The following is a 15,001-nucleotide window of genomic DNA, read 5'->3' as shown; positions in this document are numbered from 1 at the left end:
GGGGGAGCGGGGAATCTATGGGCACAAATACAAATTCTGCAAATCCTTTCCAAAGGACTGTCCTTGAACAACTGAAGCAAGATCCCAATCTCCTCAGCCTAGCTACACAACAGAGCTCAGCAGGAATGAAATGCATTGTACACTTCTATCATTTTGAGCAGAATCTTGTTTTAGCAGCCTGTCCGATGACAAGGGTTGATATGATTCAATCAATTCAATAGATAAAATGGAAGTCCCAGAAATATTTACTTCAATTATTTTTGTATCACCAGTTAGAAACACCTCACATCCCATATGGACATATGCTGTGTTCAAACCTGCATCAACAGCATCCATTCTTAAGGTGTTTTCATTATGATTTGCTAAGTCTATTACAAAGTGAGACAGCATGTGCATTATGGACAAAATCTACTATCGCTTACACCCACCTTAATCAAAGTAACTACAGTAAGCTCAGATTTAAGCAGGTTTACTGCATGTGAGTGAACCTCAGGCAAAAAAAAAACCCAAAGAACAACAACCTACAACACTGGTATTTCAAAAACAAATAGCAAACTACTCACAAATGGCCATACCTCAGTACAACCCTGATCTCAGATCTGAACCCACACACATTTCCATGGCTTCTTCTGCTCCTAAGAATCCCTGCTCCATCCCCAGCAGACCCATCTGGCAGGTCTGGCAGGGGCATGGGAGGACCAGCTCTGGCTGACACTGGCACTGAGAGGTTTTTGCTCCCCTGCTCCATGTAACTCTCAGCCCCTAGCCCCCACAAGGCATTCGGTTGGTGCATGGGAAGACTCCTCTGTAGCTGAAACCTCTAAAGGAGTTGAAAACATAATCTTCAAAAAGCAGCAGCAAAGAAAAGGGAAGAGAAACTGTAAGATGGAAATAAAACAGTTAAGAATTCAAGGACTGTAAACATTCTCATTAGTATCCAAATATAGCAAGGAAAATTACACAAAGTTTATTAACTAGCTATACTGCTATGCTGTAATAAACCATTTCTCCACCCTTGACTGAGAAATGCAGAGGTGCTGTACTTTTTTAAGCCTTTAGAAGAATTTTCCTACCTATCACTTGAGAACACCTTACCTTCTTACTCAGAATGACCACCTTCCCCTGAGAAAGGAAAGCCCTATCTACCTCCCATTTCGGACCTCCCAAGCTGACTCACATCTTTCAAATTCTTTTTCTTTGTTGTGCCAACACCTTTAATGGACTTCGTTCTTTAAACATCACTTTGGTTCAGAGAAAAATTAGAAAAGGGTTTTAAAAGTTCTGGGGAAGGAAAAAAAAAAAAGTAAACAGCTGGCAAGTTAGAGATTTTAAACCCACATTGCAAAATGTCACATGGGTCTTCCCCATTGCTGAAAACACTGAAATCTCAACTACTCACCGTCCCCTAAACCATGGCACTCACTAGGAAAGTAATTGAATGATTTTTCTCAGTAAGGACTTGGAGAATACCTTCTGAAGTCGTGAAGAGACTGTAAGCAAACCACAGCAATTAAAAACATCCTCAACACACACAACAACATTCATTTTAAAATCTCAAATGGCAATATTTTAGAGCACAGTAAGCATAATGCAGTCTGCCAGAAGCAGTACTGAAAACTTGCCATTCATCTCACACCCTGAATAAGACACCCATCCTATAAAGAAAGTCCTCTTTTGTAGAAGAGCACAGTTCTTTGTAAGATGACTTTAAGATGATGACTTCTGAGGGAAGCCCATTACTGCTGATAGCTGTGAGCCCTTCCACAGGTGGCCAGAGACAGAGCTTCTCTCAGAGATGCTTCCCTGGATGCTCCATGACTTGCCCTTTTGTACCAGTATCTATGTCTCAGCTCCGACAAATCCCCCTGTCCTGTGCATCCCCAAACCCGCCCATTTTCTCTGTGCCAAGGAAAATGCCTCCATCAGGGCTGCCAAGAAAGTAATTGTAGACTTAGCAAGAATATGTTTTAGAGTTACCAGGATGTTTTATCTTTTTAGCTCTCATCAGAGGTACAAATCTTACAGGAAATGTTTCAGCACATCCTGATCCTTCCGCGCTTCATCTCTCCAAATGAGCTTCTTTTTACAGGTATTTTATTTTTCAACCCCTGACAGCTCTTCAGAGACAGCACTCCATCTCATGTTGCTCCCAAACCCAACAAACATAAGTTCAAACCAAGGAACACCAACAACATCACATCTGATGAATTATTGTTTCACCCATTTCGGGTTTTGGTACTGGTGGGTTTGTTTTCTGGACAGGCAAGCAAACCAAGTTCCCCTTTCAAATAAAACCCCTAACGAAAAATCAAAGGATTCCACCTGCAAGGGTAACTACAACACCAGGTGAGCATGCAAGGTGAACTTCACAATGTCTCATAGAGCCCCTGAAGTAAAGAGGTGTTCCCCAAAGCCATGGTCTGACATGTCATAGGTGCACCCTGCCCCTCAGGGTGACAAGTCTCAGAGGGACCTGCAAACACCTGTTCCCTTCTTGTAGAAGACACTTGACATCGAGATGCCAGCACCACCACTGCTGCAGGGCAACAGGGCATCTGGACTTCAGCCCAGTGTTTTCTTTGCTTGTTTCTGCAGTCATTGAATAGCAATATTCTCCTAATCGCATCCAAGGGATGCAGTGTTCCTCTTTAATATGAAAAAGTAAAGGCTATGGAACAGGAAGCAGGTTTCAAAAGGTTTACATAGATGGGCTCTTTTCCCCCATTCTGGTGTGAAAACAATAAAAGGTAATATAGTTACACCTTTTTTTTATATATTTAATTAATTTTGGAAGTGAAGACACAGTGCACACTTGCTTTTCATTTCCTTCTTCCAGGTTCATTCTTTATTTAGTAAGAGGTAGGAAAATTCTTTTGAAAAAGTAATATATTCAGGACTAATAAAATCCAAGTGCAAAATATTTTCAAAAGCAGCCTAGGTACAATTATTAAGTTGTCAAACAAAAGCATCTCATGTAAGTTATAATGGAGAAGGGACACAGTTAACAGTTAATTTCTCAGACAGAAAAGGAGCTTGTTCCAGGAACAAGATGCCACTGGGTAATTCCAAGAACAGTCAAGTATATGGATGAAAACAAGTCAACCTGACTACAGTGTTCATGCTAGCAAGAAGGCCACATCTCACCAATCTCCAATTTTCACTATCATGAACTTTCCACCTCCGCAGAGAGCCTCTGTCTGCTCACATCAAATGCTGCTCACAGCAAGCTTGGTATCAGTAATTAAACACAAATATGCTTTTTTTAAATTAGATGGCAACAGTAAATGAAGTGCACTTCCCTGATAGCTGATTCTTAAAAAGTAAATCCTTCTCTGTCAGCTGTGGTATTTAAGTCACTAAAAAGTTAGCTTGTCAATGCCCTTTACCTGTAACTGACTGCTTCAAAATGAAGGAATATCAGAAGGGCTGAGACCAAACGCTTTCAGAGCTCCATTAGCTCCTGAATACAAACATTCCATCTTCACTCACAAAAATATTGTTTTTGCTACTAAACAGTTATTTATTACATTCAACAGCCTTTTTAGCCCCTTCACTTAAATATTTTTAGAATACAGGTCATAATAATACTCTTTTTTAAAGGCAAATAAAACTGAGGAAGTTATGGATGCATAGGTAACGGAGAACTTTGAGAAGCCAAGTGAATGGGAGAACTTGTGGTCACAGAATCAGCCCCTCATTCCCCATTGCTTTGAATAAGTGAAGCAGTTCTCTGCAGGTCTGACAATTTTATTCTCCCTTTGCAGAAGCCCAAGTGATTACTTAGCATTCAAAGCTGCAATCCACAGCTTCTAGAGCCAGAATTTAAAACTAGCAGATTTAGGCCATTTGGTTAAAATTGCTTCATTGAAACAACAATCAACCAAGCCACAGTAACTCCAGTCAGCCAAACTCCTTTTGGGGAGTCCACAGGAAACCCCATCTTACCCACTAAGTAAAGGAAATAAAGAGGAAAGTAAGGGACCTGTGCAACGTGCAGCGTCCTCATTCAACTCATGTTTTTCTAATGATTCCCCAGCTAACTCAAATCCATAAACCTTTTAAAGCAATTTACTTATCATCAAAGCATAGCTTGCCCAGGCATGCATGTCACATTGAAAGAAATACTAAGATGACAGTGCATGGAGCTGACACTGCATGGAGAGTTTCTCTGAAGGAATGCTAAGTTCTTCTTAGAGGCAGAGACTGTAGAAATATGATTGTGGTGCAGTGATACAGCTATAAATAAAGTCCAAATTTGAATGGTATTTTTATACAAATTCATCCCGAAATTAACACAAGATGTATTTAAAGTGGATCAGATCCGCAGTTTGCTTTCACATCAAGAAAGATACTTGGCACAACAGTTTTTTTGTATTAACAAAATAAATACACGTTCGTGAACTGAGATCAGCTGCAAAGGTGTGATGGCAATATCCCTATGGCAAACTTGTGAGAGGGAATCATCCTCACATAACAAATACTGAGTGAAAGAGGGTACATCAATTATTGCTGCACACACCAGATCAAAAGAACAGCATGCAGCTGACACGCTCCTAGTTGCTCATGCAGCATGACAATGAGGAGGGCTGATGAGATGATATTAGACAACACAACAGCACTGTTGTTCTATGTGTTCAATTTTTAACAGATTCATGCACATACTATTTTTCTTGCTCCCAGTTGAGGGACATTTCAATGCTACTGACACTGCACAGTTGACTGCTGTTGTTCAATGTGTTAAAAAAAAAATCTGCTATAATTAAGGAATCGCTTGGCCTCTGTTCGTTCTGTTCCACGCTGTTGCCTCACACTTGTTTAAAGAACTGAGAAAATTTGTTGAAAATGTGGCAGATAGTGGGAAGGAAAAAAAAACAACAACAATGTTAAGCTTGACTGGCTCAAATTAGGCAGTATTTGTACAGATGGAGCACCTGCCGTGACTGGCAAGAACAGTCATGTCGCTTTGCAAGAAAAGTTTCTGGATCAAAAGTTACTGAAATACCATTTGTACCCATCAGGAACTTTTTCTGAGCCAAAGATCTAGGTTTCTTACATGTCTAAATCCTGTCATCTGCTACTCTAGCAAAATAAGTATTTATGCATGAGAGCTGCCAATAAGCATACCATGTAATTGATGAAAAAGATGAGCAGAATACCTACACGGTCTCCTGTCAAAGGGCAAAAACGGAAAGATTCTGGAAACAAAGAGAGATCAACACATTTTCTTAAGAGAAATTATTAACCCTTCAGTAACAATTAGAAGCAGGATGGGATCAGAAAACTCATCTTTAAGGACATGACATCTCATCTTTGCAGCCCCAATATATACTTACAGGGAAAGGATTGCCTATTTACTGCATGCTGTCATCCGCGTGCTACTTTTAAGTCAAAGCTGAGATGTTCTTGTTCTGCTTAAACTGGTGTGCCTCAGTTACTTGCAGTGTGCATGAAGTGACAACCGAAGTTCTGAGAAATACTGTGAGGTGATGTTTTGGGAGTTGTTTCATTCGAAGTCTGAAGATCCTAGAAAAATATACTTTCCTATTAGTATCCCATTTTATCATGTAATGTGGACCACTTTCTTTGAAGCAATCTTAGCTTTAAGAAAGGGAGATATCCTTGCAGCAGCAGAGAAAAGGTCAATAGCCCTATCTACAGAACAGGACCTGGCAGAGTCAGAGACCAGCAAAATCCCAAAATGAGTACTTACAAGCAGTTCCCCTCTGATACATGCCTTCCCCTTTAGTGCTTGTGCAGATTTGGGACTGACACATATTCACAAGCAGTAATACTGTATAACAGTCAAAAATAAACTGTTTGAAAGCCACCAATTCTCATCTCAATGACTTGGTGTCAACAAAGTTCAAAATAAGGGCAAAAAGGTTGTTTAGAAACACTGCCAGACTACTTGAAGGTTGCAATAGCATTTGTATACCATTAGCTTCATTTCAGGAGAAAAGAACGAGGGGCCCTTGTCTCTTTTAACACTAATAACAATAAATTATGTTTAATAATACAGAGGAATTGAGATACATTTTAAAGGTCATTTACAGTACATCTAGAAAAAAAACACAAACAACCCCAAACCATGGCCAGACTAAACCCTGGATTTACTGATTCCCACTGTGACCAGACTCATTCTTCTGATTATTTTCCCTCTCTAATTCCTACATTTGCATGTACTGAGTCAAGATTTTTGCTCTTAGCAAATACTGGTTTTACCTAGATGAGGTAGAATATAACAGAACATCACAGATTCCAAATAAAGACTAAGAAAAAGCATTACCATTTTTTTGTTGTTGTTGTTGTTGGTTGGTTGTTTTGGGGGTTTTTTGGTTTGTTTGCTTGTTTTTTTCTTTTAATGTAAGAGTATACTTAAAACAATACAAAAACACTGTTTCATGAAAAAATAAAAGTAAAACAATTTAAATGGAAGCCTGAGTAGATTGTGCCAAGTTTCATTATTCAACACAAAATAAGAATGGCTAAAAAAGTCAAGAATTAAAACATAGCCATCTTAAATTTATTTTTGTGTCAATGTTGGTAAGCTGAAGTTTCATCACCAAGATGCAGTATGACCTAGCAAGCAACTGCATGCACACCCACTGCTTTGGTTTCTTTTTAATCATAGTGCCTTTACAATAGCAAATATTATAGATTAATTTGAATGTCCAAAGGCTTCACCATTTGGCTGCAAATTACTCACATGCACATAAAAAAGTATATTTTCTAAGTACGACAAAAATACTTTGTATTAAGCAAATTCTGCCAAAGTTATATGTATTTGCCATCTAGATAAAGAAAACAACCCTCATAAGCTCCACAAACTCCCAGATAAAGCATATTGAATACTCAGTCATTCAAACACACTAATGAAATGCGTAATACTCACTACCTTTACATACACAGTATCTTTATTTAGTAGTTGCAGATGTATGTAACCCAGTTTTGGTAAACTCCAAAAAAATACTCCCTTTAAAACCAATGCTATTATTTTTCTAGAGGAAGAGGTAACTTTCACTGCAATTTTGACAGAAAAGAAAAATAATAAAGTCATTAAAACTAACAGCATCCACAAAGTATATCTCTTAAAAGAGCCTATCTTTAAGGCATACCACCTTTAAAAACCATATACCCTATTAACTGAGGCTGTGCATCCAACGAATGAAGCAGGAATTGGAAGTGACTCCACAGGAGAACATGCTGTGTCAGACTTCCACAATTTGAGTAAAATACCCATTGTTATGTACACATTGTAATCTATGGGTTCATGTAGATATTTTCCAATTGAAAACTCCACAGAAATTTCAAATCCATTCCCTGCCCCTTTATTTCCTTCCTGTACACCTTCTCCTTTCTTCATGAATTGTTCGCCTTTCCCAACTTTCTTTCTTATTGACTCTCCTTTTACTGTCACTTTATAACCAGACTTCTCATTTATTGTTCCTTAAATAATTTAATAATCACCATTTGCTTTCCTGCTTCCATGCCAGAGTAGCATCCCATTTATGTGCTACAACACACTTCTATGACATTTCATTTTTTCTTGTTATCATACATTTATAGTGCTTTGGCAGGCAGAGATACACCTTTTTCTTTTCTCAAAGGGTAAGTTAGGAGTTTTATGAAACTGTTGTTAACATAAGGCAAAATTAATTTAAAACACACACTGGCTAGTTGAACTGGCCCTGAAAAGAAGAGGTAAACTTTTATCAAGTACATGAAGACCTGCAGTGCTAATTTTCATCTCTGCTTAAGTAAAATACCAACTATTCAGTTCAATGTCTCTCTGAAAAGGCCTTTTACCAGCCCCATTTACTCAAGAGGGAGGGGTTTTTTTAATCTCCTTTCTATCTATGGAGCCGAGACAGAAAAAGCCAAATCCAACCTTCAACAAGGCTTCTAGTCACAATGAAATAAACCAAAACATCTTTTCCAATGTGCCATGACAAGCCCGTGGCCTGAAGTGGAGGGATTTAATGCAATCCCATCAACTTCCTTCATTCTTTGGGAAGTCAAATGACCCAGTTCAGCCACTGCCTTCCTTCCTCATTGTCTTACTTTTCACCTGTTTCGAGGGCATCTGACCTCCTGTATCTGCACCCATGTCTCTCCTTCTCTCTTTTTTTTTTTCCCATCCCTATAAAATTTCACACTTTACAGAGAAAAAAAGAAATCCATTTTAATTCAGCTACCATTCCCTTCTCCTTGCCGACGGAAAGCAGGACATGGGAGCCATGCCAATCCTTACGGCGAAAGCCTCCTCCCATGTCCAGCATTGGGAGTCAGTACAAAAAGATGTTAATTTTTTTTTTTTTTTTTTTAAATCTGCATGCTGAAGGTACACAATAGAGCACTTAAATATCCATGGGGAGAGGAATAAAGGTTATGTTCCTGTGCAGTAGCAGTAAGCATTATGTTTGTTCTTCAAAGTTCAAACTAAGTCTCAGCATAAAGCATGCCAGCGCTGGCTACAAATGCTTAGTCTATAGGGGTAGGCAATTCAAGTCATCAATGGCAAGTGTGGACACAGACACCAATTACCCACAGAAATCTTCAGGAAGCAGGAGTATAGGTCTTTAATCAGGAAATAATGAGATCTTCCACCACAGTGGGTCTGGAAAGTGTTTATCCAAGCCATGAGCTCAGATAAAGTAGCGAGTAAAACTGGTACCTCATCACACTGCTTCTTCTCCCAGATGTTCACTGTACAGCCAGGCTAACAAACTGCTCCAGAATGATGGAAACACAGAAACTACTTTATGAGAAGTGCTGGTTTAAAACTTGAAGCAGAGATTTAAATTCACTGAAAGAGAACCACTCTAAATTCAATACTACTTCACCCTGTAGCACGTTGGATTTAAGAGCAGAAAGCACACGTCGTTCATGCATGTATTTACGGGCTGTAATGCATTTAAAAACAGTTATTGAATGTGCTGAGAAATTCCTATTTTCTTATTGCTTATAGATTCTGCAGGCATATTGACCTTTGATTCATACCAGCACTGAGGTGTTCTCCCAAATCCACACTTTCTGGAGGTAAATAAAATAAAATTTAAAAAGAGTTGGCCAAACAAGCCAAGGTAAATGCTACTTATTCCTTGAACTCAAATAATTTATTCTTGGCTCAGAATACCATAATTTTTAAAAAAAGGTTCTGTTTAGCATCTTTACAAGTTTCTATATTTCATAGCTCCACAAGAGCTTCTCTAAATTTACTAGTAAGTTTTATGGGATGAAGGAAAACTCTAAAAATTATTTTGCTAGCCACTGAACACTGATTTAATCTGCATTCTCAAATTAGGGTTGATCCAAAAGCCAAGCATGCAGATGACAATAAAGAAATTAGATCTATGTAAGTGATCATAGATCCTATGCTGAGAAAAACTACCTTCCTATCCCATCTTCTCATTAACTGAAATGGTAACAACAAATACCTTGTCAGTGATCCACATACCCTATGTGTTACTCTCATAAAGACTCGCAGTGTAGTGACAGGAAATACGCTTAAAAGCAAAATTAAGAATTGTCTTATTATTTAACTGAACATCTAAAGGTGATTTTGTAATAAAGCAATATATTTTCTCTTGGTTTAGACACCCAGGGTTGCACTTCTGAGTAAGGCTGCATTTTATAAATTTTAGTTCTGCTGCTGGGAGGTAATTTCTTGAGCTGATGGGTGATGTGCTTGCTCTGAAGTTATTCTAACGCAGCTTCAGTGTGAGCTGGAAAAGATTCTTACCTCCCAAAAGATTTAAAATACGGACCCCATAAAGCATGCAGAAGAGGCAAATCACAAACGTATCCTTAAAAGTCTTGCTGTTCTGCTTATCTCTGGCAAAGCTCTCTTGGGGCTGGATCCAGAATACAAACACACATGACTATTAAATGATATTCCTTTTTTTTTGATTAATCTCTCATCTGAGGAAAAACACATTGATTCTTGATAGTTGCAGATAGAGTCCTTCTTCTCATTTGCTGAGGCTCTGGTCTCCAAGGCAATAGAAAGCTACAACCACCCTGAGGAGCTTATCTTAGACTGTAAGTCTGTGCAAATTTTTTCAGCAGACCTCTGGGAAGGCAAGCTCAGGGTCAGTGACCAAACCAGCAATAGCTGAAAAAAATGTAAGAGATCTGGACTTAACCCCAGGTTCTTCTCCTACCAAAATCAAAGGTCTCATTAATGCTGACGGGCACATCCCCACATAGTGCTTATGCTAGAACTGCCTGAAAATGGGCCCAACCCTACTATCTTGAGTCATCAGAATATTACCTGTAGGAGTGATCCCATAGAAACCCACGACAACCTGCATATGTAAGGGCTGCAGAATTAGCTTAAGCCATAGCACTGCTATCATTAATTCCAAGCAAGATTTCTATTTGGAAACTCAAATTAAATTAGGCTCTGAGCACAGCAAAGGTTTTGCAAATAAGTTCATTCTACAGCTTATTTTCTCTCCCTCTAAATCAAACTACATGCCCATTGTGTGCCTGTCCTTTTTAATTAAATTACTAAGAACAATATCAACGGGTAAGCCATATGAACACTGTTATGCTCTATATCAAAACCTTCAAGCTACCACTTTCAGCGGGGTGTGACGCACACCTTGTAATTTAAATGTACAAATTACTAGACAGATTACCACTAGAAGAAATTGTTGCCAGTTATTTTTCAGCGTTTAGGAAAGTCTCTCCTCATCAGTTTTCAGCTCCAAAAATACTCATTTTCCTTTCCCTGTCAAATCTGTAACATTCTTTCATTGCTATTATTTTTTTAAAATAATTGCAATAATCTCAAAAGCACTAGCTTACTTTTTCATTTTCATATTCATGTAAATACCTCTGGGCTCATTTCTCTGAAAGGAGCACTAACTGTTGTTTGTCTGGCTCTCATTCTGACTTTTTAGGTAGTTAGTTATTCATGCTTTACATAAGTTATTTGGATGGTTTTATTCTGTAATCACACCGTTTGCTGTCTAGGGACATTCAGAAAGACTGGGGGATAAACCTCTGCCAAAATCACTTTGCGATTTTCCAACAGATACTCTAAAATCTTCAAATTTTTCAAGCCAGAAGCCAAGAAGGAAAGAAAAAAATCCCGCTGGCACATCCCAGACATTTCCCAAATGTTTGGAGAAGGGGATATTCTGGACGCGTAGATCGCCAGAAAGGCGAAAGAAGACCCTGCAGTTTCCAGGCATACCACATACACACACACACACACGAGTAGCTGCAAGCGATCACGACATTTCTGTGGGGGCTGTGAGGTCGCGGCTGTGCCCTGCTCGGGGCTTGGAGCCACCCCGGACACCCCCGCCGGGCCGGGGGGCGCTCAGGCTGCGCCCGCCCAGCTTGCTCCCAGAAGGAGGGGGCTGCACCTCCCACCTGGGGAGCCCCGTTTCGGTCCCGCACGGCTTCTCACCGGGCGAGGACGGAGTGAGGACGGGGCGGTGCAGCTCACCTGGGAGCAGCAAACACCGCTGCTGCCATTTGTTGCTGGCGTCCAGAGGGAGCTGCCCTCTCCTTCCCACCAGAGCCACCGCCGCCTGCTCTCGTAGCAACTGGTCCTGGGTATATCTCAAAGTGGAAAAAACCCACGGCCACACACACACACTCACTCACTCACACACTCAAACGGCGTCTGCCCACCGCTCCCCGCCTCCACCTTTCCTGCTATCCCCGCATCCCGCTCCGCGTTCCGGCCGCCGCCTGCATGGTGACCAGCGGGACCTCGGCCCGCCCGCGCCGCACATGACCGGGGAGCGAAGCGGCTTCGGCAACAGAGATAGATCAGTGTGCGTTTTTTTGTTTTGTTTTCTTTTTCCCCATTCCCTTTTTCTGATGCTGCTCCGCTACAGGATCAAGGGGCGCGGGTCTCAAATCCCTCGCCTGCGAGCAAGTGAGGCGGTCACAGCCTCCTTCTCGCAGCCCCCGCCCTTGATTCCCTCGCCACAGCCCCACTGTCTCGGCGGAGCTCCAACCCCGTCACCCCAGTGCACTCGAGGGGAGTCGGAGGACGGGAGAGGGAGCATCTCCGCTGGCCCTCACTGATCAGCGCTAAGCAAGAAAGCACAGCACGGCGGTAGCCCCTGGGCAGCAGCAGCAGCGCTGCTCGCCTCCCTCCTTCCTTCCCCGTCGAGTTTCCCCCCCACCCCCTCAGCGAAGCCGTGGGTCCCCGCAACTCACATCGCGGAGCGGCGCCTCTCCGCAAAACTTCGCAGCGTGTCGCCCGAGGCGGCGGCAGTGGCGGAGATCAGCGCGGTTCGACTGGGCACGGCCCGCGCCCCAGCGGCGCAACAGGCAGCGCAGCCTCACCTGGCGCGGAGCCGCCGCGCCATGGGAGCGACGGGCGGAGCCTCCCGGCGGCGCCGCCGGGGTGGCCCCGGGGCCCGGGCGCAGCCGCCGCCCGCCGACCCGCCCGCCTTCCTGCCTCCGCTGGGCTCTGGCTGCCGCGCCGCCGCTCCCTCCTGCCCCTGTGCTGCGGCTGCAGGCAGGCAGGAAGACACAAGCAGGCAGGGAAGGAGGGAGGGAGGGAAGAGAGAGCCCGGGGGAGGGAGGGAGGGAGGGAGGGAAGGAGGAGACTCCCCTCTGGCTCCCACAGCACGGCGGGGAGGTTCCCCTCCGGGAGAGGTGTTGCTGTCCGTCCGCAGTCCTCCCCCTGGGTCTGATTTTGGCGTTCACCGCCTAGCTCCAGAGGCAGAGTAGGGGGCCGCCCCGGCGGAGGCTGGTGCTCGGGGAGCGGATCGCTATCTGCCCCTCTCCCGCGGTGTGCGCAGACCCCGCGCCGGCGGACGAGAGGGAGCCTTGACTGTCCGAGCGCCGCCGTCCCACGGCGGACGGTCAGTGGGAGCTTCGTCTCTCCCCAGTGCCTTCCAGGTTCCCCAGGAAAACATCATAGAATCACAAAAGGGTTTGGGTTGTAAGGGACCTTAAAGACCATCTAGTTCCAACCCCCCTGCCATGGGCAGGGACACCTCCCTCTAGAGCAGCTGGCTCCAGGCCCCGTCCAACCTGTACTTGAATACTTCCAGGGATGGGGCATCCACAGGTTCTCTGGACAACCTCACTGTAGAGATAACCTAATTGAAATCTACCCTCTTTCAGCTTTAAATCATTCCCCCTCATCCTATCATTACACGCCCTCGTAAAAAGTTCCTCTCCGGCCTTTCTGTTAAAAAAAAAGTTAATTGTTTTGCCAATCTGAATAAGAAACACTTCTTGCCAGAGGATAATACTTGGTTTGGAAAACTTGATACAGCACAGCTTTAGCTACAAAGGTGAACTTAACTCTGCAGCCAGACTTAGCAACCCTTTGAACTGGTCTTGCATAGAAGTGGTTATGCAGACACTGCTTCGGATTTGCCATGACTCTTGCCAGGGTGACTTTCTTTTGTGGGAGGTTCTGCTGTGAAATATGCTGTGCTGCAGCAGTGTATTGGATTGTCAAAATATAGGTTTGAAGGGACATGACCAGTTGGTTGCTTCTCCCACTCAATTATGCATCCTCTGTTGTGCAGTTGGCTACTTTGGGTTTGCAAAGTATAGTTTCTATTTACCTCATGCAGCAAAGGATTTTATGGCCTGTCTGCAGTTGAGAAAAACTGAAGAGGAGACAGAAAGATGCATCATCTTTGCTTGGTAGCTGGTTTGCTTTAAGGTGGAAGACACCTAAAATGCTACATGGAACAGAAAATTAATTGGCTTGGATTTCCTCAGGATTATTTTGGCTCTGTCTATACAAAACTGTTTTATCTCCACGCAGCCTCTTGTTAGAAAGAAACTACTGGGTCAGAAGGACCACTGCTATGCTATGACCACAGGTTGGGGGTGTTTATTGGGGGGAAAGAAGGAAAACACCAAGTAATACATTGCTAAATGCCATTTTCCATCCATAAACCTCAGTCCTGGGAGTATCAACCCAAGCAAATACATACTTCCCTAAGTAATCTGTCTGAATCATATTAGCAAGACACTGTAGATCCAGGCCTTTGTGCCTTTGTATCATACCAAACCTGCTTTTTTCCTCCTAAGAATATTTGCAAATTGGTTCATAGACACTTTTATGTATGCATATCATTTTACATTCTTACGAGTATAAAAAGAAATAACAAATATGAAGAAACTTGATAAAAATCACTTTCGTCAGTTCCTTACACATTCCTCACACTTACTGACTCAACCCAGCTTTGAAGACAGTTAAAAAATAAAAAACATAGTACATGAGCAGGCATTCCTGTTTACAATGCCTTGGATTGTGTCACAAAGGCAGTGAGCATAAGAAGCCATGACTGCCAGCCATGTGTTATTTGCAATGGAAAATGACTTTCAGGCTTTGTGAGTTTTATTCCTTTAACTGAAACTGACTCGGATTCATTTTAAGGTGGTAGAAAAATATTGACCACTGTTGAGAACTCAAAATCTAATATGCAGGAGCCGTTTCTTCAAATTCACCTTCTCTTTACATTTCAGTGTTTAGGCATCTGACAACTGGGTATAGCAGCCAGGATGGATGCACTTGGTTGCTCATACCCACAATACTAATATTTATAACAAGCATTGCAAGCTTCCTTAGAGTGACTTGCTGATGATGATAATTATTTTTTAATGAAAAAAGATTAGTAGATCTGCTCTTCATTCAGCTCAACAGTAAGAAAAAAAAGTTTATTTGATTAAATAAAAATGGATATCTTCCATGAATTTCCCTTCAGAATTGGACCTTTGATTGTACTTTGTGGAATGAGCCATTTGTATAGTTAAATATCATAACAATATAAGGGAAGAATGATCTTAGATTGCATAACTCAAATTACTGCATTAGCCGCAATGTTATTCATCCTATTGATTTAGGTGTGATTACTTGTGTTAAGGAAAAAAGCTCACAAAATATAGAAATACTAATTTTTATCATTGAAATTGCAGCTTATAAAAAGTTTTTTTTAACCAGCTGCACATGAGTAGCTGCTTTACGGGTTTGTATTCAATGACTCACTCCTGAGAGCAG

The 15,001-nt window shown here is 42.1% G+C and overlaps 1 protein-coding gene across 1 annotated transcript in view; it reads right to left on the bottom strand.

Moving 5' to 3' along the window:
* LRRC3B (leucine rich repeat containing 3B) overlaps positions 1 to 12,250 on the bottom strand; it is a 45,948-nt gene extending 33,698 nt beyond the window's left edge. The window contains exon 1 of the mRNA XM_030445474.1: positions 12,187 to 12,250. The gene's annotated coding sequence lies outside the window, so the exon portion shown is untranslated. The remainder of the gene's footprint in view (positions 1 to 12,186) is intronic.
* Positions 12,251 to 15,001: the final 2,751 nt, after the last annotated feature.

Source organism: Calypte anna, chromosome 2 (assembly GCF_003957555.1).
Source record: "Calypte anna isolate BGI_N300 chromosome 2, bCalAnn1_v1.p, whole genome shotgun sequence".
Taxonomy (NCBI): Eukaryota; Metazoa; Chordata; class Aves; order Apodiformes; family Trochilidae; genus Calypte; species Calypte anna.
This window is presented reverse-complemented; position numbering and strand designations above follow the sequence as displayed.